The following is a 23,785-nucleotide window of genomic DNA, read 5'->3' on the forward strand; positions in this document are numbered from 1 at the left end:
TTAAAATTATTTTTCTTCCTGAAAGTCTTCTTTTGTTTACATGGTAGAATTTTATTATTAAAGAGATTAATATAAAAATGAACCAATTCTCAAAAGTATGAGGCAGGATTGCCCAATATGGCTCTGTCCTGGCTGGTCTTGGTACCAAGTGAGTCTCTAAGCAGCTGGAACACTAATGATACCTGGAAACAATAACCACTGGGAAAGAAGTTGGGGGGGGGACCTTAAAGGAGGAGAAGGGTGATAAATAACTTGTAAAGCAGTTGTTTGCCTCCCAACATAGCCAGGTTGGCATGTCTGGTCTAAGCGTGCACTAACATCATTTATCACATGTGGTAAATGCCTATGAAGGAAACCATTCCCCAGTTTATTGATCTGATCTGACTAAAGGAAAGTTGTGTTCGGGTCAGATTAAAGTTCCCTTTTCTTATTTTCATCCTCAAATTGCAAATTATACCCCTTTCTAGCATTCTGATATGCAACTGGTTACCTTTTAAGCAATTGTTATGAAGAATTACATGACAAGTACAAAATAAGAAGAATTCAATAAAAATAACTTTGCATTTCCTCTAGTACCTCTCCAAAGCCGTCTGAAAGAGCTCCTCCTCACCACTACGCCCCAATTGTGGGTGACAGTTGTGTGTAGAAAGTAGTGTGACAACCCTTCTTCACGTGGGCTGATTTCTCTGTCACCGTGGCCTTCCAGGATGGATGGAGGGGACAGAGGAGAAGCTTGTGGGAGTGCACTGCAAACAGAGATGGGCGACTTAAGTTACTATAATTGCCATCTGTCTCTGTTTTGCTAACTCATTAGCTCGGACACCACATTGTGTTAATCCTCACTTCCCCTGGCTATGAGCTGGCTCCAGATCTCCAGGGAACAGTGGGACTACTCGGCCTGACTCTCCCGTCAGCTGGGCCACAGCCTCTCTGCATTGGGCAGCCTGCCAGGTCTGCCACCCCTCACTGCTGCATCACATTGAGCTGAGGCTTCCCAGCCCCTACAACAGAAACGTAAGCCTCCAGACTTAGCTCACTCTTCCAAAGACTCTTCTAGTCAATGTGATAGGTTTGGGCCTTTCTACCCTAACACCCCCTCCCTCCTAGCACCCCCTCAAGGCAACTGGCAACTTCAGGCTGACATCTTGGAAGTTGGATGGCACTGTATCACCAACCAAATGCTCTTCTGTGCTTTCTGTGTCTCGCAGAAGAGCCCATTGGGCAGCTAAGAAAGCAAGGCCTAAGTTGTCCCCCAGACTATATCCAAAAGGACATGTCTCTTCTCTGGTCCTAGTCTAGCGTTAAGAGCATTCAACGACGACACTTATGGCCCTGTTTGAGAATAGTTCAGAAATGTCATTGTCTCTGCTGGTGCGCTGGCTAAAATATAGAAATCATTTCTGCTGACTTATTTGGACCTCTCTGACCCTTGGTTTTCTCAGCTGTGAATTTTCTGAGAAGGACTAGATATTTTGTGAAATCTTTTCCAGCTATAAAAAGGAAGTGTGCTGTACTTATTAATAGCAAAATTTGCTAATATTTACATATATGCCAGACACAACTCTAGGCATTTCACATATATGAAATCATTTGAGTTCCCATGTGGTAGGTACTATTACTAGCTCTGATTTATAGATGAGGAAACTGAGGCACAGAGAGGTTAAGCAGTATGTCCCAAGGTAAACAGCTGGTAAGTTACAAAACCAGAATTGAAATCCAGAGGTTAGCTTCAGAGTCTATGCCTTTAGCCACTTCCTGTGGTCACTTAAGGTGGCCCCTTAAACACTCCATCTGCTCTATTCCCTCAGCACAATTTCCAAAGTTTGCAGGTTCTTTAGATGTGATCTCATCAACATTTAGGCCAACTTCTCCTTGGGAAGTTACTGTTGCCCCCTTTGTACAAACAGAAATTTTGAGATAAAAGCAGGGACTTACATAAGGCTACACACCAGCTATTGGCAGAACCCAGGAATCCTGCTTTCCTGCTGGGGGCTCCATCTGCTAAGTGTCTCTCCCACTCATAATTATGATGAGCAGAAAATTCAAATATTAGAGGTTAAGTATTCTTTGACCTGCTTAACCCTTGTCACGAGAGCAATCAGGAACAGCTCCATAGACAGTTGGGTTAAGTTCCCAACTCAAAAGTTGAGTGATCTATGCAGGATATAAAGCATTTACAAGCCTATGACTCATACTAATGTAGCAATAACATACGGTTTCCCATTCCTCTCCTTGCTGTAAGGCACCCACTAAATATCTCGCACCTCTCTGGATAGCAGGAGTCGCGGCGAATTCTGCAAATTTCCTCCCACATTCAGTCCATGCGGGGCTTGTCTAGGGATTTTAACAGCCGAAGATGATGAAGAGCTTGCTTTTTTTGGTCCTTTCTGACTATCTCTGCCCTGATGCTGCCTAGTACCCGACTGACCCTTCCTATTTCCTCCCGTCTCCCTGGATGGCATATGCTTTAGCATTTTGGTTTTGAGAGCTGATCCAGAACTCCTCTTTACAGAATTCTCTCTCTTGTCTGTCTCCAGAGGGGTTTCTCATGGAGCAGTGGGAAGGGGATTGTTTCGGCCTCTCATTTACTGCTGCCTTTCCAGCTCAGGAAGACTGCTTGCAATGATATCTGGGGAACAGGGAAAGCATATGCAACTTGGGCCACCCAAAGACTGGTTTGTGACACTTGAAAAACCCGAATCGAGATGAACCCGTGTGTCCATTAACCTCTCCCTTGCACGTCTGGACCTAACAGAGCAGAATGAAAAGCAATACCGAAATGCCAAACTTACTGATGGCATTTCAGTAACAAAACCGTCTGGGCCATGGTAGCAGCAAGGTTGCTTGCTGCTTTTTTCCTTAGCACAGTTAAACCACGGGCCTATTCCCCTCAAACTCCAATTCCATGTTTAACTGAAGACGCACGGAAATAAATGCGTGTTGGCAGAAAGACAAGCCCTGAGATGAAGCAGGAGGTAGGCTGGCTGATAGAAAGGCTGTCATTTTCATTTCTGCTACATGGCAGCAGCCTCGGATGGATAGCATCCAGGTAACCTGCAGTGCCTGCACCTTATTAAACTCCTGTTGGATTCAGAATTTACAGCCAAAATGCACCTGGAATATTTCAAGTTGGAACTAGATTTTGGTTCATTTGTTCTCAAATTGATTGTGCAACCTCTAGCAAGTGACAGAAAAGCCTTCAGAGTAGAATTTCTGTTAATAACTTTATTTCTTGGGCGCCTGGGTGGCTCAGTTGGTTAAGCGACTGCCTTCGGCTCAGGTCATGATCCTGGAGTCCCGGGATTGAGTCCCGCATCGGGCTCCCTGCTCGGCAGGGAGTCTGCTTCTCCCTCTGACCCTCACCCCTCTCATGCTCTCTGTCTCTCATTCTCTCTGTCTCAAATAAATAAATAAAATCTTTAAAAAAAAATAACTTTATTTCTTGATTTACAAATTCCACAATGTTGATTTAGTATCAACTACTGGACAGGCATTGTGCCTCTAAAGCAGGATGCCCCTATAGGGCATGTTTTCTCTCTATTTACCCTTTTAGGTAGGACTCTCTTTATTGCATGTGGCAGAAACCATCCTCAAAGTAGTGTAAGCAAAAGGGGAAACTATCACAAGGATACTGGTATATATGCAGGAGCTAAGGATAGGGATGCAGCTGACTTTAGGAACAGATGAGACTGGTGTTAAATACCATCAAGTTAGTCTCTCGCTCGTCTCTCTCTCTCAAGCTCTCTTACGTGCGCACACACACACCCCGTTCATCTGTTCTGAAAGACTTGTCACCAGATGGATGTCCTAGACCTGCCCTGTTGATGCAATAGCCACTAGATACATGTGCCTCTTAAACACTTGAAATGTGCTGTAAGTGAGGGGTGACTGGATGGCACAGTCAGTTAACCATCGGACTCTTGATTTCAGCTCAGGTGGTGCTCTGAGGTTTGTGAGATCAAGCCGCGCATCTGGTTCCATGCTGGGCATGGAGCCTGCTTAAGATTCTCTCTCTCCCTCTCCCTCTGCCCCTACCTTCCCCGCCTAAAAAACAGTATCAGGAAAAATAATGCAAAATATCTCAATTTTCATATTGATTACATGTCGAATGATGTTTTGGATATGTTGCACTGAATGCAATATATAATTAACATGTATATCACCTTTTTATTTTGTTTCATGTGGCTACTAGAAAATTTAAAATTACATTCGTGGGCTGCATTATATTTCTATTGGATCGTGCTATTCTAAATGGCTTTACCAAATATCTAGAGCAACACAAATCTCTCCATGCCTTAGCCTGAGTTAGCTTGCTTGAGGATCACTGAAAGGATAATCAGACACATATGGGTATCCCCCACTTTTCAAAAGCTCATTTTATGCCACTTTGCTTTTATGAAAGAGCTATATCAATACCTGTTCTCATTAATGAGAGAAATCCGAAGGATTTTTGTTTTTATGAAAACAGCAAAAATAGTGTTCATGCACTGTGGGTTCTGCAGTGAGAGGCAGGGTGCCCCTGAGCAACGATGGGGCCCTGCCCGGCTCCTTCCCCAGGAACCACACTCTGCAGCATCTCAGCCTCAAGCCCCCAGAGCTTTGAACTGTGTCTGTGAGCATCTTGCTTTCACTCAATTTCTTTTTTGCATCCATTAGCAATATGTGTCCTAAGGTATCAGAAAAGCCTGCGAGAGGTTATTTTTTTTAGTCTGGGAATGCTCAGAACTTTTTCCATATAAATTCATGGTGTTTGCTTCTTTACTTTATGCCATTTCAGTTTACAAAAGGTTTCAGAGGCACAGTCTACTTTCAGATAGCAGGGGGAAACCGTACGTACACCAATCAAATATGTGTCATCTTACTCCATCCTTTTTCCTTCCCTTTACCATTCGTGGTGACTCCTACTTGAGCTGTAACAGTTTCTTCTTATTGAAAGTGGATTTATATTCTCACCTGAAAGGTACTTTTTGAGCCCCTCTTCTATGCTAAGTCTTGATTAGGCACTGGGGGAGAAAAGTTCTCAGCCTTCCCTGAGTATCTCTTCTAGCGGATTTAGCCATTTTTTGTTTGCTTTTGTGACCGTAAGCTCAGTGCAGGAAGTGCACTTCTCCGTGTGGCTGCATCTGATGCAACCTGATCAACCCTTAGAATGAGCCTGAGTGAGACGAGAACTTGGATTTCCAGAGTCACCATCAATTCAGTGTTGTCAAGGGAGATGTGAAGGATGCTGACAGTAATGAATCAGGATCTTTCCGTGACGTAAATCTATGTTTCTTGTCCTGCTTTTGAGGAGCCAGGTTCCAGAGCCCTTTTCTCAGGGATGGAGCTATGGAGATATGGTCATGTCTTCTTCGTCATTACCACCACAAAGAGGAGACAGTTGTGCAATTGGAAGTGCAATTTGAGATATTTCTCCCCACCCAAAAGACAGTTGTTTCTCTTGACTTCCCGACAGTATGTGTATGGAAGCCTCCTGATTCAGGTTTTCTTTTGTTTTGTTTTAATTTAAGTAGCTTTTAAAATTAAGTGTAACATAGCAAAAAACTGATACATCACAAGTGTGCAATGCCATGAACTTTCTCAGTGAACACACATGTATAACCAGCACCCAGATTAAGAAACAAAACATTAATGGTACACCAGGAACTCCCTCTTCCTGTCACTACCCACATCTACCCAACCCAAAGGTAACCACCATCTGGATTTCTACAACCACAGATTAGCTTTGCCTGTTTTTGAACTTTATATAAATGGAATCATATAGTACATTTTCCTTGGTACCGTTTCTTTTTTTTTCTGTTTCTTTTGTTCAACATTATTTTTATAAAATTTATCCATGTTGTTGCGTGTAATATATAGATATAGATAGATATATATATAGAAAATGTAGATAGCCAAAAAATAAAAATTACAATCCTACTATTGTAAAATATTGTAAAATATCAGTGTTTATAATTCTAGGCACTTCTCTGTGTAATACAAATACTTTTGGAAATTTTTTTCAAAAATCAGATCATAGCACACATAATACTTTGTGATTTGCTCTTTTGTTTAATATATCAGATCTGCCAAAGTATCTTAAATATTGGTCTCTCTTAAGGAAGCTGCATTCTGAATTGAGCTGAAAGATAACTTAAAAAGTGGAACTTGGGGCACCTGTCTGGCTCAGTCAGTAGAGCGTGCGACTCTTGATCTTGGGGTTGTAAGTTCAAGTCCCACATTGGGTGTAGAGATTACTTAAAAATAAAATCTTTAAAAATAAAATAAAATAACATTTTTTTAAAAAGTGGAAACTTATTTATTTTAAAATCAGGAATAAACATTAGTATCTAGAGTATTGATTTTGATAGATCTAGATATGGTTCATCTTGGCCAGGTTTCCAGGAGTCTTCTGAATAAAGGTGGTAAGCAAATGGACCACTGAGTTGCCAGGTTGACCACTGATACACTCAAGACTGAGTCGGGCCTCTTGTTTCTCAATGAAACTTCTGAATTTCTCTCTACTGTTTTAAACCTAGGTATTCTGATAATATGTAACACATTAGGAATGTGGATAGTTTTCTGAGTGGCTTGTGGAGTCTATGTTCAAGTCCTAGCTTATTCTTTAACTTGAGATAAGTCTGTAGTATGTTCCTTATTTCTTAAATGGAGAGTCTCATCAGCACATCTGTTTGGGATCATAAGAAATAATACTTATATAACATTTTGGAGTCCTTAAATGAAAAGTTCTGTCAAGTTGCTGACTGTTCTTAAAATTTCCTCAACTAACATTGTGGAAATCCATTGTCATGGATATAGTTGCTGAGCGGGGTCATAACTAGACTGCAAATCTTGAGTAGTGGAAACATGTAAACCTTCAGGTTCCAGTCATTTATTTAAAAAGCTACCCATTTATTTCCTAGATGTTAACACTAAGAGCTTAGCCTGTTGTAGTTTTGGTTTCCACACTAAATCTTCCCACTTGGGTCTTTATCCTTACCCATTTTGGATTGTATCTATTGGCGTATGCCAGGGGGTTTTCCTGAGTGAGGTCAGCTGGAACACTAGTATTCTGACGTTAACTTTCCCCTACAGGAGTGAAGAGAAGTAAATATCCCTGTTAGCCCGTACAAATTTTTGACCTGACACTCTTCAGACACGTCAGGGATCCCTTGGGACCAGCACTGAGCGAAGCTTAAAAGAGAAAATGTACTATGGTGGGGAAAATGCTGAGATATAATAGTAGTAAGGCGTCTTGGAGATAAGAGGGGCATTAGAGGCCTCTAGTCCTACTCCCTCATTTTTCGGATGGGTAAACTGAGGCTTAAGGAGGTCACAGAATGGACTTAGAAGCTTGATGTTTCATCACCTAGCCAGATGTCTGTACTCTTTAGGAGGCATAGGGAAAGACAATGTCTGAGGAGTAATTAGGGTGATCTAGACTGCATTAAACTAGTGTAATCTCTGGTAGCATCTAAAGCCTTACTCCTCTCCAGGTCACCCACAGAAGAGAGTATTGATTCATCTTTCCTCTTTCCTCATCTTGAGATTGTGATGGTGAGAGGAATTTGGCATTTTACCTGATGGGCATTGGAAACTTGGCCTTCTGCTGGAGAATTCAAAAGTTTAGTTCCGGAGATATTCAGAAGATGCCTTTCTCCAGAATCAGGTGGTAGAGGTCAACTGCTATTAAATTTATGAGGCTTTCTTCCTTCCTTCTTTCCTTTCCCTCCTTCTCTTTCCTTCCGTCCTTCCCTTTCTTTCCTTCCTTCCTTTCTTCCTTCCCTACTTCCCTTTTTTTCTGTGGTATTCTTTTTTAAACTTGTTTCTGATCCAACCTCTTAATCCTCATTTTTCAAGTTCAGTTACATTTCTGTTTTCATAGATGTATCAGTTGTTGAGTCTTTAGTATGCAGAGATGCTGAGCTTGCCCTTCTGAAATTCTTCCGGGGTCAACTGGCCTTATTAGTCTGGGTCCAGGCAATGAGAATATTTCCAACTCCTTGGGGACTGTCTTGGCCTTGAGCAGAAGTGGGGTCTCTGAATCATTACCTAAGAGAGCTTTGTGGATTGTCACAGTTGGCAGCCTCAGGACTTGAGCTAATCCTGGAAATTCCTTAACTTCCCAGAAAGAAGGTTCCACAAGGTCAGGCTGAGGTCCTCAGAGAGAGCAGATGGAATAAAGCTTGCAACTAGTCGCTTCTGCAGCTGGACCTGGAGATAAATAAAATCATACCCATTTTTTTTTTGGATCATCAAGCCTTTGCTTCTCAGGGGCTCTCTGTTCTCTACTTCTTTTTCCCTGTATGTGGGGGGAGGAGAATGCACTGCAATCACTGAAAGAAAGGCAAGAAAATGTGTTGACTCAGTTCCCATGGTGAATGCAAGGAAGGCCAGGCCAATAGAAACAACTGAGATATTACAAAAATGTGTTTCTTTCTGGCAGCTGTGCAGTCGGTCCTTTATATCCAGTCACTATAATCGGCTCATCACCCAAACTCTTTCCAGGGTCATTATTCTGGTTGTGGGGGGCTGCTTCTCCTGCAAACAAATGTTAGTTTTACTAAATGTCCTCTCTCTCCAACTTTCTTTGTGGCAAGTGAAGAGTATCAAAGCATCATTTAGGGAAAGAAAGTATAAAATATCAGAGAGATAAAATCCTGCAGGTCTTCTAAAGGCTCTGGCATATTCGGCTCAAGCAACACAAATTATGAACTAATGAAGCCACTTGTAAAATCCAGTTTTAATTAACTTGAAGGCACATTGGTGTTTTTCATTAAAATGAAATTGTATTTAAATGGAAAACTACCAAGACAGGGTACATTGGACCATTGTTCACCGGGGCTTGGGCATTGGCAAGTGAGTTGTGTACTTAGAAAAAGCAAAGTAAACCTTGTTTTTGTGGGGCCTTCTTAGCTTTGGAGGACTTGTCATAGGTTCCCTGGAATGTAGGGAGTGCTCCTAGGTAGGATGCAGGCACAACTCAAAACGTATGCCAGTTCTTCTTTTTATGACCCTTCTAGTCTTCTGTCATCCTGCTCCCTGCCTTTCTCCCTCTCTTTAGCCCTTGGCCTTGATACCCCAGGAATACCTCTTTCATTTCCCCCCTTGCATTGACTGATTTGATCCCCACTATCATTTGTGTAAACAATGGATGACAGAGCACTCTATAAAGAGACAAGGGTGCTATTTCAGGCTTACAAGACAAACGAAGCTCGGACATCACAAGGGGCTGGTGAAAACTCGAACCCCTCTTTTGAAACTTGCACTTCACTAGTTATCTGAGAGCTGAAAGGGACCTTCAAGATCCTCTAATCAAAGCCCCTCCTTTTCCTAAGGAGGACACTGAGACTCAGAGGTGAAGTGACTTGCCCGAACTAGTGAAGACCATTCAAGTGGGGCTTCGCCATCTCAACTCCTGCCCTTTCCCCTCCAGCCAGTGCTGCAAGTTCTGCAACCCTGTTGATTCCAACACAGCCCCCAGCTAGAGAATCCTGCCTTGTCAGCAGAATGTCTCTGCAAGCTGACATAGGACATGTACACATTCGGAGTCAGGAGGACGGCCGAGTTTCCCCTTCCGGTTCTGCCTCTGCTTTGTTGGCTTAAACGAGTCACTTCTTCCTTTGTCTATTTCCCCGATTGGTAAAGAGAAGATAACGAACCTTTCCACCTATCAGGCTCACTTGAGTGTTATAAAGAATAATGAGGTGATATTTGTAAAGTGCTTTGAGCCGCTGGGAAAGAGGAGGGGTGAGTTCAGGAGAAAGCATTATTAGCTGCAAGCACTTATCAGTTGAGCTGTTTAACAATAGTGGAGAGTAAGAATACTCAGAAATGAATTCCAGGGACTAGCCCTGCTTTGAATTTAGGAGGAGGATTAGCGGGGACCTAATAGGTATTCCACTTCTCCGATTTCTTTAGTGTGCCGTCAGACTAGGAAAGGTAATGACATTCTTCTGTGTCGGATTCAGCCTGGAGTTTCAATTGGGATGTCAAAGTGTACTTGTCTTCTATTCTCATACCGAGGCTGTGTTATGTTGTCATTGTTAAAGCCCTGGGCATCTTCTATCCCCTGGGGTAATTTCACTGAGAAGCTATACAAAGTAATTTCTATGCAGTGGCTGGACTGCCGTTTATAAGGTTGATTAGTGGAGCTTCTAAATCTAAAAGTGCCTGGGGAGCAATTTGGATGAAGCAGAGAAATAAAAGGCAAGGTCTTCATCATGGTTGATCCTTTTTTACTACCCCACTCTTTGGGGATTTTCTCAGGAACTCAGATGTATGTATGGTGCAAAACACGGGGCCTGATGGCCATCGTGGCATCCTCTTGCATGTGAAAACAGAGATGTAGCCCAAGTGAAAGTGAATTTGCCAGGTCACTAAATATATTTAGAGCCACCTTTTAACGTCCCCTCCCCCACCAAGGGCTCGACAAGTGAGCAATTTATGGGCGCCCGAGACATGTGGGAATGTTTCCAAATGGTTATTCTGATGAAGGATCTGTTGCTCCACACTCATACCCCACTGTTTGAAGATCCTCCGCCCTGAGTTCAGGTCTCTCTCACTTTCAGGGTCAGGGAAGACGAGAAAAGAAAATCAAAACTGGAGAAATGTTTTGAGCTCATGCAGCTCTCTGTGGGCCAGCTGGACAATGAGCCAAGAAGAATGTGGCTCCTTCCTTAGTGGGCAGGAGCGGGGCTAAATTTTATCATCGTCCTCTGGAGGGTGTAGGGAGAGGTCAAGAGATCATTTGGAACAATAATTTTCCCGATCAAAGTTATATTGAGGAACTTGCACCTATTGTGTCTTTGTCCCCTGAAGTCTATGGACCTCTCTGTAATGGCCGCTTCCTCAAACGCTTGCTCCCCCCGCCCCACACACATACCCATTCTCCAGACCTCCATCCGCAGGGGCTGCCTGTCGGGCTTTCCCCTCCTGGGAGGCAAGAGGTGCCTGCACTAATGTGGCTCTGTGGTGACCTGTGAGTTTCCAGTAACATCCTCCAGTGTGGTGCAGCCACAGGCAACGGGCCCGCAAGCAGAGCCCCCAGATGCCTGTCCCACGCACACACGTGAACACACATGAACACACCCTGGACGCGGGAGCCCCCTCTGCCCCTCCTGTCACCCCACTGTGTCCTCCGAAGCTCCACTGTGAATCCTGCACCTCTTTGGGGGCCGACTCAGACCTCTAAACCGACGCCTGGATTCCTTCCTTCCTGGGTCAGCCACCAACTCACTTTTGTGTTTCCTCTCCAAATCCCTTCTCTGCCCTGAGACTCCATGAAATAATATGGGATTTACTTGGCAGGATTCTCTGACCTCCTTCAAAGACCCAAGTTTCTTGTTTATTGTAGTTTGAATGTCTCAATCCTCCAAAAGCATTTGGAATATTTTCTTCATTTCCCTCTCTCAAGGTATCTATTTTGTCCCAGACATGCCTCCCCCAGTGTGTTTTCAGGGAAGGACGCCGAGACTTTGGGCCCCAGCTGCTGCCCTTTCCTTCACCTCTGCGAGGGCACAGACCGGCACTGGGCTGACCTTCCCGGGCCGGCCAGAAGAGAAGGCTGTGGAAGCCTGCACACACACACCCCCCACTGTCCCTCCCTCTGTGGCCACAGCTGCTTGCCCTCCCCACCCCCCTCCCCTGCTCTTTTTCTCAGTGAGCCTCAGCGCCAGTGCCCCAGTGAGCCGCTGGGAACAGAGGTCTGTCCCCTGCACCGGCCTCGGCTCCCCGCACTAGGACATTCAGGCGTCAGTGGGAAACAGCAAGATCTGTCAGCATTGCCCCTTTCTTCTGGGCTTTGAGGGCCACATTCTCCACGGCCATCTGTTCCCTTTCACCTCTCCGGACAATGTTGCTTTTTAAAGCCAGCGACTCTTCTGCCTTTAGCCCCTCCTCTCCCGCCTCCCCTTCTTCTGCGCTCCCACCCTTTCCCCCTCATCTCTCTCCTTCCCAACCCTATGAAATTAGCCTCTCTTAAGAGAAAACTTGCTCTTCTTCCACACAAAGCTGTTTTGCAACCACGGTGGGGTTTTTTATTTTTCATTTTTAAATTTTTTTGAAGTGACACATTGCTACTCTTAAAGTTTGCGATTGTCTTGGGGGTATGCTTTTGATAAGGATGGGAGGGAGGAGGATAGAAAAAATTTTCAGTCATGCAAAAAGAAAATACAGAATAATAATGAGTTTTAGGTTCCTGCTGGCAGGCACTTGCCTCTTAAAAGAAGGAACCCTCCCTTTCCTTCCCTAGATGATCAGTTTAAGGAAATTTTTGTACCCTAAAGGTCTTTCCGTCAAGTATTTTATTACAATTTTGTTGTTGCTACTATGTTGTTGCTGTTGTGCTGTTTTTAATTTAGAGCTAGGGCTGCTGGGAAGTGGGTACATGATCCCTTTGGTCTTGCACAGAGCTATATGCAGTTACAGAAGTGCCTGATCAGGCGGGGAAGCCATGATGTCTTCCAAGTGAAGCAACAGATCCTGAGGTCCAGGGAGTGTCCAGGAAGGGGTGTTTGTACCAGTACTGACCCTGTAACTCGGTGTGTGACCTTAGGCATGTCACTTTCCCTTAAAACAATGATGATAAAATCTTTTACTAAAAAAATGTTTAATATGTGACTTTTCTATGTGTACCATTACTCTGTTTCATAAACAAGATGAGTCTATGATAATGTCATGAAAACTTTATGGGCCATCCTTGGCTAAGGATGCTATAATAATCTACTGCTGGGGTCAGACTCAGCTGCTGGTGTGGGAAGTCAGCGAGAACAAGGACTCCCAGCCCTGGCTGCTTGCCGGAGTCCTGGGCAAGGCTGAAACACAGGCTCTGGGGTCTGACTGTCAGTGTTTGAATCCTCTGTCCACCACTTACTAGCTACACAAATGTGGGTAAATTTTTGTCATCTCTAAAATAAGGGCAATAATAATATCCAACTTCATGTTGTTATTGGAATGACTAAAAGATTTGTATCACATAAAGCACTTGAAACTGCTTCTGGCCCATTGTAGATGCGTGTGAATGTTAACCATGATTATTGACCCCCTTCCTATCCCACGGCCATATTACAGATGAGAAAATGGGCTAACTGGCTTCCTGTGGGGCTTTTCTGACTCTATCACATTTACCTTCTGCTGCTTTATTTTTCATTGTAGAGTTAATATTGATAAAAGAAGTAATGTAATTATCAATGGGATTGCAGTGATGATTAACATAGCAATTCCACTTAGAAATGTCATAAAGTAGAAACATCCTAAGGTATTAAAAAAGATATGTAATCATGTCCTTTTGGCAAAGAAGGTAAACCAGATGTGGAGATCATATTCATGGAAGGAAAGCCAATCACGATTTTGGCAACTAAATTATGTAAAATAACTTTACATAATTTCAGTTGGAAATCTACAGAACCTGGAGATTTATTTTTCTTTGGTATCAGTTTCTAGAAATGTATCACATGACTAAGAGTTTCCCAACAATAGGGAAAGAACATTATTAAAATATGCTTTCCTAGACAGGCACAGATGACTCTGAGTAAGAAATGGAATATTACAACTTAATGAGGAAAGGAACGTGAGTGGAGTATCTAGAAATGGGGTGAGTTTTCTCTCCCAGAGAGAGAGATGAATGGTCATTCTTTAAATATTTTCTAAATGGCTGAAAGAAATAATGAAAGGAGTGACGAGTCAGGCTGCTGGGTTCAAAGCCTTGCTCTGCCATTTGCAGGGTGACCTTGGGCAATAACTTACTCTCTCTGTAGCTCAAACTCTTTCTGTAGAAAATTGGTATGATAATGGCATCTCCCTCATAGAGCTAAGGTGTGTAAGGTATTGAGCCTGGGGTCTGGAACATACTAATTATTCCAAAATGTTACCTCATAATTCTTTACTGTAATGTCTTGTAACAAGTGACGTCAGAGCTATGGGACAAGTTATACCAAGTAGGTGGTCTTGATCACTTTGTTGAATCTGGTCATTTTCAGTAAACCCATAGTTCTGTCCTCTTTCTAGATAAACAGTGGCCTTCAAGGAAGAAGGAAATTGCTTTGCTCAAGAACTCGTATTTCACAGATGTGTACTGACCGCCTGCCGTCACCAAACCAGTTCCCCCCAGTTAAAATAGTCCTGTGAGCATCAGCACATTTTGTTCATCAGTTCCCTCTCCTGCCATGAGGCTCTTGCCTAAAAAGACTTGACTGTACCACCCGGGATTGGGGCAGTCTTGTGAGGGAATACTGGAGGGAGTTAAAGGAAGGTCGTGTCCGTTGCCCAAGGTCCCCCACACCCAGGCAATCCGCACATGGCAGGGACCCTGCAACTTGTGATCCAGAGGCCACTGTGGATTCCAGTCACGAATGGAGTTTTCCCTTTCCTCTGTGGCCCCAATCTGTTGGGAGCCTTATGTTGGCATAACAACCACGGGGGTGGGGGTGTGTATCCGGTTGCACACCCCGAAAAGCGAGAAGTGCAGCAGCTTCTCCTCACCTTGACGCAGGAAGTCCAGCTCTAGATGTCAAGGAAACACAGGCTGAACTGCAGGAACCTGGCAACCCAGCTGAACTCACCACTGTGGGAAAAGACATCCCAAGTACCTTTGGGTTCTTGTCTAAAACTCAGGGTGCTGAGGACCCGGGGATCGCCTCACTGAACTATTCACCGTTCTGTTTCTTAGCCCCCATCCCCCTTCTCACAGCCTTCAGGGGCAACAAACACGTGTGATATGCCAGCATTCCATTCCCTCCTGTGCATGAAAATATCCTGATTCCTATCATGATCAGGCTGCTTCCCAAAGGGGTGCTTGAGACGGGGCGGGAAGAAAGCCTAACAATAAATCTTTGCGCTCCGGGCAAGGTGATAATTAAAAGCATTCTCTACAGCGATGTGCTCTCTAAGGCCGAAAGGGAGGCAGCTGGTCAACAGAAAGTCCTAGCATGCCTGGGCCTGGGCCCCAGCTCGGCCTCACACTAGGTGGGTTTCAGTAAAGTCGCTTCTTAGACTATGAAATGGGAATAGTGAGTACACGGATGCGGTGGGATCGAGGGGAGCAGGCGATGAGTGCAGTTTAAGTGGAATTGGTCAGATGCACTTACGTGCTCTGGAGTGTTCAGAGCACCTCAGGGCCCCTAGCTCCTGTCCCACCTGATTCTCTTACTCCCTCGCTTGCTTGCGCTCTGTTCCTGTTCTCACTGAAGAAACAAAGGGAAGCTCGAGCTCTGAAAGCTAAGCTGTGTTTGGTGTCTGGAAGAAATGCAGGTCAAGGAGCCTGACTGACAAGGGATCTTAATGAGGGTCTCTGCCTGCGGGGGACCTGGGCCTCATCACTAGCCCCGTCCTGTCTCGTGCCGCAGGCCGCCAGCTGCCCGTCCTCCACTTTCTGACTTAGGGTTTTGGGTTGCTCCTCTGACAGCCGCTCCAAGCAGATGAGTTGTGGCATTTCTAAACAGTTTACATCTCTTCGCTGTTCCCCTTGGGAAGTAGGGTGGGGGCTAAAGTCAGCAGATAGGAGTCTTAAAAACTGGGCCAAAAGGCATTCACCAGCCCCGTGTCTTCCACTGATGAAAAGAATGCAGAGCTACATGACAAGATATGAGGTGGAGATTTTTTTAAACGCAAGTGCATCCGTAACAGTACACGGACTGCCCGTGGGGTCTGAGTAGTCTATAATTGCAAGCAAAATAGCAAATGCCTGGTACGTGATTTTTTTCAAACTTTAATGTATATAGGGATCATCTGGGAGAGCCTTTTGAAAATGTAGACTCCTGGGCATCACCCCTCAGAGATGCTGATTCATTAGGTTTGGGATAGGGACAAGGATTCTACATTTTAAGAAGTGGTTTACCTGGTTTAGATGATTCTGATGCATAAACATGCAAATGAAACAATGCCCTAGTAATTTCTCCATAGATCCAGTCCTGTGTCCTGATTTTCTATCAGTGACCCAAGTCAGCTCCTAGAGTAGGCCAACCTACATTTTCACATTTGTTTATTTTTGTTTGTTTTTTTAAGTAAAAGAGTTCAAATCTACAGAAAATTTCCAGGGAAGGTACAATGAACTCCCACACATGCTTCACCTAAACTTCTAACATTTTGCCACATTTTTAAAATCTCCCTCATATTATTATTATTAACTTATTTTTTATAATATGAATTTATTATTGTTATCTTTATGAAACCATCTGAGAATAAGCCATAGATATCATGACCTTTCATCTCCAAATACTTCAGCATTTATCTCAGAAAAACAAGAACTTCTCTTACATAATAACCATGATACAATGATCTCACCCAGGAAATTTGCACTGATATAATACTATTATCTAATATGCCAAAGTCAAACTTTGTCAGGTGTCCCAATTATGTCCTTTATGGCAACTTTTTTTTTTTTTTTCTGATCCAAGATCCAGTCCAGGATTAGACATTCTATTTAGTTGAAATGTCTCTTTGTGTTAATGCTTTTTTAATGATTTTTCTTGAAAAACATATTTCCTGATAGACAACAGCATTTCCCCCCCACACCCCCACCCGTCCTTATTACCTGCAAAGAGCCAGGGATGCAATCCAGCCTGAGCAACAACAGACTTCAGCTGAGGCCTTGGGAAAGGACCCTCTCTCCTGGTCCTGGGTTTGCCTAGTGAGCTGGTTCCCCATCACTATTAGTGTGTCCCTTTGCTCTTCAGTCAGGTAGGCTATCATTGTCCAGACAAGTTCCCTGGATATGTAAAGCTACCAAGCATTACTTCACTCTAGTTTAAATCTCCCCAGGAAGAGTAACTGATAAAGGATATGCCGTGTTTTGTCCTTCCTAGCTTTCTCCAGAGGCAGCTGGCTGAATGCATACCTCTGAGGGGGATTTTTTTTCCCCCCAGCAGCCAGGACTATAGATAATCTGAAATCAGATTAAGTGACTGTATTTCTTCTGCTTCGGCCAGGAAAAAAAAAAAAGTCACATGAAAAAAATATCAGACAATCAAAAAATGAGATGACCACATATAATAATAGCAGGACTTAGTAGAATCCAGCTCTGGTATCCTCCTGTTGCCTTAGATTCTATAATTAGAGTAGAAAAGCAAAGCTCATACGAAGATGGCTGATTGGCATGATTTGAGGAATTCACTTATTTACAGTGAGCATCTAGAACACACTGCTATGGAAGAAAACCCATTTCACATAAGCATCTTCCTGGTTGATGTTGAATTAAGCCTAAATTCAGAAAGAAAATGCCTCAGAATGAAATGAAAAGAGAATGAAATGTTTGGGTTTTTGTTTTCATTGTTTTATTTGCTAGTATTTACTTAAGAATAGTATGTGTTTCCTCTAATGAGTGAGTTTATTTTTAATTAAAGAGTTCTTTTCAAAGGGTCAGGAGACCTGGCTACAGGTCACCAGTCAGGCTTCCCCATCCCCACCCCCAAATAGAAGGTAGCTGGAGAAAGCTATATTAAAGAAAGGTTTCAGGGACAAGGCCTCTTGGGGAATGTTGGAAACAGAGCTGGGTGGGAGGAGATTAATTCTTTCTATTCAGACAACCTAGTTCTGTGCTTCCCGTGCCTGTTATTGTTTTCATAGCTATCCTTGAGGACGTTCATGATTGTCACTGCAAACATAGCAGAGCAGTTCTGTGCAGTGTCCCCTATAGAACTCTTGCTTGGTAAATTAGATGCGTTGTAGACTAAGGGTGAGTGAGCACCCTCATCCTGTTCTAGGAATTTCCTACATGCATCCTACTTTGCCCAGAACAGTCCTGATTCATCTCTGTTATCCCAATATAGTCATTAAAATGTCCCCATTTCACTTTCAAAAGTGTCCTGTTTGGCTGATGACTTACATAACCATACTAAGACTCTGGGAAACTTAACGTATGTTTTCCCCACACAAAGCCAATGGAGTTGTCTGAGTGGTTTGTGCCAGCACCTACCAGTCTTCATCCTAGTGATTAGCTAACTCTGTTTCTTCCTTCTGCTGTGGAGGATTAACCCATCCCTAACTCTTGCATTCCACAAGTTCTGATTGCCCCACGTTTTCTTGTCTTCTTCACATTTCTAACCTCTCCCACTAACGAGTTTTATTGGAACGTGGATCCTAGGTGTGTTGTGCAAGTAAAGACTCTGGACTGCACTCAAATCTTTTCACCTCTAGCCGAGACACATTGGAGATGAAATGTTCTGCTTTACCAAAGTGAAGCAGCCTTATCCTTTACCAGGCCAAATGCTTCCTCAGGGCACAGATGATACTGAGGCAGTTAGTGTGCGGTTTTATGCCTCAGATCCTTTATTTGTAAATCTGAAAGAAGACTAATAACTTTAAAGTATTTTGAGAATCTCAAAGCTCTGAAGATTATAAATAACAAAAGATATTTTTTTCTCATCTAAAATGGCAGTACAGATACTGCGGTTACTTACTTAATAGATAGCGTGTGTTTCCTGGGCCATTTGCAGCTGATGGGTTTTTTCCAGTGCTCTATTTATAGAGCTAGGTCAGAAATATCACTTCCGTTGGAACTTGACCTACAGACCATTGTCAATTTTAAAGGCCTGGGGAAGTAGAGTGCACGCTGAATACAGCTGGTTCACAGGTTCAGTTAATGAACCACAAACCCCCAAGGAAATTAATTTTGCTGGAGGATAGATGTGTGAGCCTGTCCAAATCTCTTTTTATGTGATACCTTTGCACTGTGGCCTCATGGAGCTTGTAGGTCATCTTGAATCCTTATTCTAGAAAGAGCCTATCCTAGGTAGTCTTCTTCCCTTTTATACCCCATTCATCCTCTTCAACATTGCTTGCTGAAATTCTGGCTTCCTTGTCAAATAAAACAAGACACCAAGACCTGATGATCCACTAACAGAGGTAGTTTAGGCTACTCTCGGTAACTTAGGAAAAAGCAGATCTAAATATTTCCCTACATCTTTTGACTGGGGCTAACCAAGATTCTCAGTCACTTCCCCAGTTCAAATGAATGATCCAACAAAAAGTATATGCTGAAGCTCAGCCACTTCCATGGGCCTGGTTTTAAACAGGAGAAACTGAATTTAATGGATGGTAATCCCCTTCTGATCCCTACTCTCTCACTCAGACTCCCACCTTTAAATTTTGTTGTTATGAAGTGTTTGCTGGGACTTGGCCACTGGCCATCACATGTTTACCCATCATAAGGTTTTAGTAGGTAGGAGAGACTTAGAAAATCCCTAGTCTGTAGGGAAATCTACTCTTAGGAAAAGAACCACATGTCTGCACTCTCTTTAGGCTTAAATGGGTGTTAGGTAGGGTACAGCCATTCAAAGATAGCACACGGAGTAGAACATTCTCAAACTTCTGGGAAAAGTGAGGTCCAGAATGAAGAGCTAATTTCTTGTCATCAAAATGCCATAGATTCAAAGTTCTTAGTAGAGACAGGAACTTCTGAGATCAATTTCAACAACCCCTTGTCGTGGATGAGGAAACTGAGGCTCAGAGAGGCAAAGTAACTGGTCATTAGCAAGACCTGCCCTGATGTTCTTTGTTACGTCACTCTCCTTCTCCCACCCGGCCTCGTTAAAAGCCCACAGCTAAGTCGGAAATAGAACTCTAGGGTCCTGCCGTGTAGCCAGCAGCTGACCATATGCTGTCATGCATTATACAGAACATGCTTTAGAATGTGAGGACAAAGGTAAGAAAGAGACTGTTCATTCCAATGGTAACATGCCATCTCCTTCCTGACCTTATTGCAGTCCTGAAAAGATAGGTATTTTCTTTCTTCCTCCTTCCCTCCCTCCCTCCCTTCCTTCCTTCTCTCCTTCCTTCCTTCCTTTCTTCCCTCCTTCCTTCCTTTTTCCCCTCCCTCCATCTCTCTCTCTCTTTCCTTCTTTCTTTCCTCTTTCAAGCTCAGTAAGTTGCCTTTCATCTAAAGGGACAGGAGGGACCAATGTCCAGGATATCCAGCCCTCCTGGGCTGTGAATTTTTCCTCCCCCCACCCCTGACCTGAGAGTCAGTGCTTTGTTTATACTTTCATTATTTTTAACATGGAAAAGTCTATTCTTTTAAAGATGATCCTTTTGCTACAGGGCAGACACTTTTATGTTATGTACTGGAGATTCAGTTTGACCTCCCAGAAATGCTTAGCCCAGGAGTCAGAAATTGAAATGTTTTCAGAGAAGGAGCTTCCTCATTGAAGGCCCCCCAACAGACCTCTTCTAGATACTGACACAAGTTGGTACCAAAAGCCCATTACCTTTTTGGAAATCAAGGCTACATAGCAACCTGATTATCCTCCTCCAGTCTGATTACACAAGGACTATACCCTGTGTGCAGAACAGGGAGAGAGCCTCTTGCCTTGTGAGAAATGTATCTTCATAACCGACTCCCACTCCACAGGCATGGGGAATTGGATCCAAAAGATAGTAGTCATGAAAGATACTGCAGAATCCAAGTCTTGTTGTTTTAACCACTTCGTGACTGAGCTTTACTAGCTTGCCTCATTATTAATAGAATAAAAAATGTATAAGATGATAACTCAACTTTCTTTCTCTCTAGAATTTCATCTTCAGTGTTTAATCAGCATTGTTCCTGTCATTTATACATATCAAATATCTCCATCTGAGAGTCACCATGAACCTTTGGTTGCCTGGAGGCAGGAATTATTATTCACATTTTACAGATGGGTAAGCAGTCACAGAAAGAAAACATGCTCTGACTTACCTAAAAGAGTCTGAGAGAGTGGAGAACGAATGTCCCCACAGTCTGTTTTAGAGAGACCTGACTTCAGTGTAAACAAATTTGATTTTCTCCGTGTAGCTTATTCAGATACTTCCACAAGCTCAATCCTGTGATGATGAAAAATCCCCAATAATGAAAATATTTTCAAAACCTAGTTCACTTATTTGATTTTTCTATCTGTATTGAAATGAACCAAATTCCAGTACAATGAAGTCATTCTGCCTTGGCAGGTCTAAATATCAGAGTCATCAAAAAGGAGAAAAGGAGAGAGTGCCCTAATTTTTAGAACTTCCGCTTAAAATGAGCATAGAGAAGATTCACTTATCTCTTTCCTGACCAATTAGGTCATTGCTCAGGAAATCACCTTTTCTGAAAGACCAGCAAAGCAGATTCCTTCTACCTTTAATTTCCCATAAACAGCATTAATGATTATTTATGCCAGAAATATTTGAAAGTCAAAAGACATGAGGCCACTGAATTTTCTAGTTGAAAATAAAGTTATAGGGACACCCAGGGGCACCTGGGTGGCTCAGTGGGTTAAGTGTCTGCCTTTGGCTCAGGTCATGATCTCAGGGATCAAGCCCTCGTTGGGCTCCCAGCTCAGCAGGGAGTCTGCTTCTCCCTCTCCCTCTGCCCCTCCACCCACACACTTGTGCACATGTGCTCTCTCTCTCTCTCAAGTAAATAAATAAAATCTGAAAAAAAAAGAAAAGCTATAAATTTATAGTAACTGACAGTTTCCCCACCTTCCTTTCTCCCACTTCTCTCTCAAGTAATCCCACCACCTATAGCCACTCTTCAGGGTCCTATTAAGTGAAATAAGTTTTCCATTCTGACCAGATTTTTAGGCCTTCAACTAGAGAGGGTCAGGTTTGGGCCACCTGATTTACATGAATCAGCTGCTCAGCCAGTTGCGCGAGGTTAAATAACTTCCAAGCCAGGGCATGCATTGTCTTTCTGGAAACCCCTTGCCCTGAGTTATCACTGTATATCAGAACAGAGGAAGCTGGTTGTGGAGCCAGAGTGACACACAGATTCAGATGAGTGATGAGATGCTTGCAATATGCCTCCATCAGTGTCTTTTCAGAGGTGGGCCTTCAGGTTCTTCAGGCCCTTCAGGCCCTTCCCGAGGCCCCCCCGGGCTGACCCAGTTGTGGGCTGTTTGACATAAGGAGCCTGGAGAAGGCCGACTGGAGTAGTGGTGAAGACAGTTGCCCAGTTTGAGTCCCGGCCCTGTCATTAACCAACCATGTGACCTTGGGAGAGTGACTTAATCTCTCACAGCCTCAGTTTGTCAATAGGGATGATGATATTCCCTACCTCCGAGGGTGGCTGTGAGGATCAAAAAAAGATGTAACTGAGACATGAAGCTCAAACAAGACATAAGCCCTCTTTATATAAAGGGCTCACCTAGTGCCTCACTTGTAGTACTTTAAAAATATTGTCTTTTCTTATCATTAGCTTTCAAGGTCCTCTGTTACTGCTCTTGTGGTGACGTAATGTTTGTACGCACTCCTGAAAGTAGATCTCCTCAAGCCACTCACTCGGGGTTTCCATTAGAAACTTTTCGACGGTTATTTGCACTCATGGCCTTTTGTCAGGACCTGAGCTTGCCTGTCCAGAAAGCAGCCAGATATATGGGTACTTTGTTATACTATTTTCATTGGTTTAGGGACATGGCAGCCTTTAAATAGTCACCCCTGGCCCCATATGGCTCTGACTCCTGAAAACATCTTCCAGATCTGGGAAATGCCTATGATTTTATACCTATATATATATATATTTTTTTTTTTTGAGTGCTTAACTAACTCTTGATTAGTCACATGTAACTTTTTCGTGGCAAACTTGAAAGCTCAGCCTTACTTCATCTTATCACTTAGCAGGCATCTTGTTAGAAGCAATAAGCTTCTAATAAGTTTGTTTGAAAAATGTGAGAATGCTATTAATTAAGAATGTAAATCTGCTGCTAGAACAAATATATATAACATGGTTCAAAGTTGAGTAGGAATAACTTATTCACTATTTAATCAGGATTTATTAAATATCTTCTGTGTGTCAGTGACACAGAATGATTGAGGCATAAGTTAAGTGATTCAGGCAGACTAGCATAAATCAGACATGGATTTGGCCCTCTTAAAATATGCATTAGGGGTGATAAGAAAAGCACACACAAGGAATACACCACAGGAGAGAAAATGGTGAAACATGAGAGAGGGAAATAAAGTATTATGGGAATTTAGAGGAGGAAGACAGTATGTCTGTGATGACCAAGAAAGTGGAGTGCAGGAAGTGGTATTGAAGACAACGTGTGGACCTAGAGGCATTTCAGGTGTGGAAGGGACATGGGGAAGAAGTGATTACATTGGAGCAAAGTCTCTATGAAGTGGAATGGAGGGAGCTGTGTGGAAAGGCAGGTTGCGCACAGACTAGAAGAGCTTTGAATGCCAATCTGAGGAATTTAGAACTCTTTGGATGCACTTGGGAGCTATTGAAAGTTTTCGAGCATGCTTGATCAGAAGTGGCAGGGGAGTGTGCTTAGGTGTGTGCCTGGGGAGGTTAATCAGCAGAAGAAGAGAGAATGGGCTTTAGTGAGGAGGAACTGACAGCAACATGGACATCAGTTAGAAAGCTCTAGCTGCCATCCCCAGGTGAATGCTAATGGGGGTCTGATCTAAGGTTGGGGTAGGAAAAAAGGAGGGTAGGGAATGGATATAGGTGAGATTTTACAGTTCAATCAATAGAACGTCACAATTTATTGGAACTGAGAAGCATGAGAGAAGGAGAAATTTAAAAATAGAATGAACCAGATTAACTAGAAGGCCAAAGAAAGGGACAAAGAAAGAAGAGTGAGTTATATGGGAAGACATAAGCTTGATTAGAAGATATTCAGTTTACAGTGCTGAAATTCATTAGGTCAAGCTTGTAGCTCTTGTTGTGGATAAAGGAGAACAGGTGCTAAGTCCGGTCATAGGTTGAGACAAAGCCTTCAAAATCATCCACGTGGGGGTTGTCGTCCTTGTCAACAATGAGGCCATGCCATATGGAGCAGAGGTTGCAAGCTTGGTGGGAATGAGTGATATATGGCTCCTAAGTATGTTCATTTGTGTGTTTGCAAAAATT

General features: G+C 43.2%; 1 protein-coding gene across 5 annotated transcripts in view; it reads left to right on the forward strand.

Annotated features, from left to right (window-relative positions):
- The window catches only part of RAD51B (RAD51 paralog B), a 562,202-nt gene that overhangs the window by 483,510 nt on the left and 54,907 nt on the right, over positions 1 to 23,785 (forward strand). The window contains exon 9 of one of the 5 annotated variants that reach the window (XR_010405219.1): positions 20,483 to 20,610. The exons of 3 other annotated variants lie outside the window; for them this stretch is intronic. The gene's annotated coding sequence lies outside the window, so the exon portion shown is untranslated. Of the gene's footprint in view, positions 1 to 20,482; positions 20,611 to 23,785 lie in introns of those variants that run through there. One more of the 5 variants, XR_010405221.1, reaches the window with a different exon arrangement.

The sequence above is a fragment of the Mirounga angustirostris genome, unplaced genomic scaffold (assembly GCF_029215605.1).
Source record: "Mirounga angustirostris isolate CCGP_5_RB_7025 unplaced genomic scaffold, mMirAng1.0.hap1 SCAF_9, whole genome shotgun sequence".
In the NCBI taxonomy this organism is placed as follows: Eukaryota; Metazoa; Chordata; class Mammalia; order Carnivora; family Phocidae; genus Mirounga; species Mirounga angustirostris.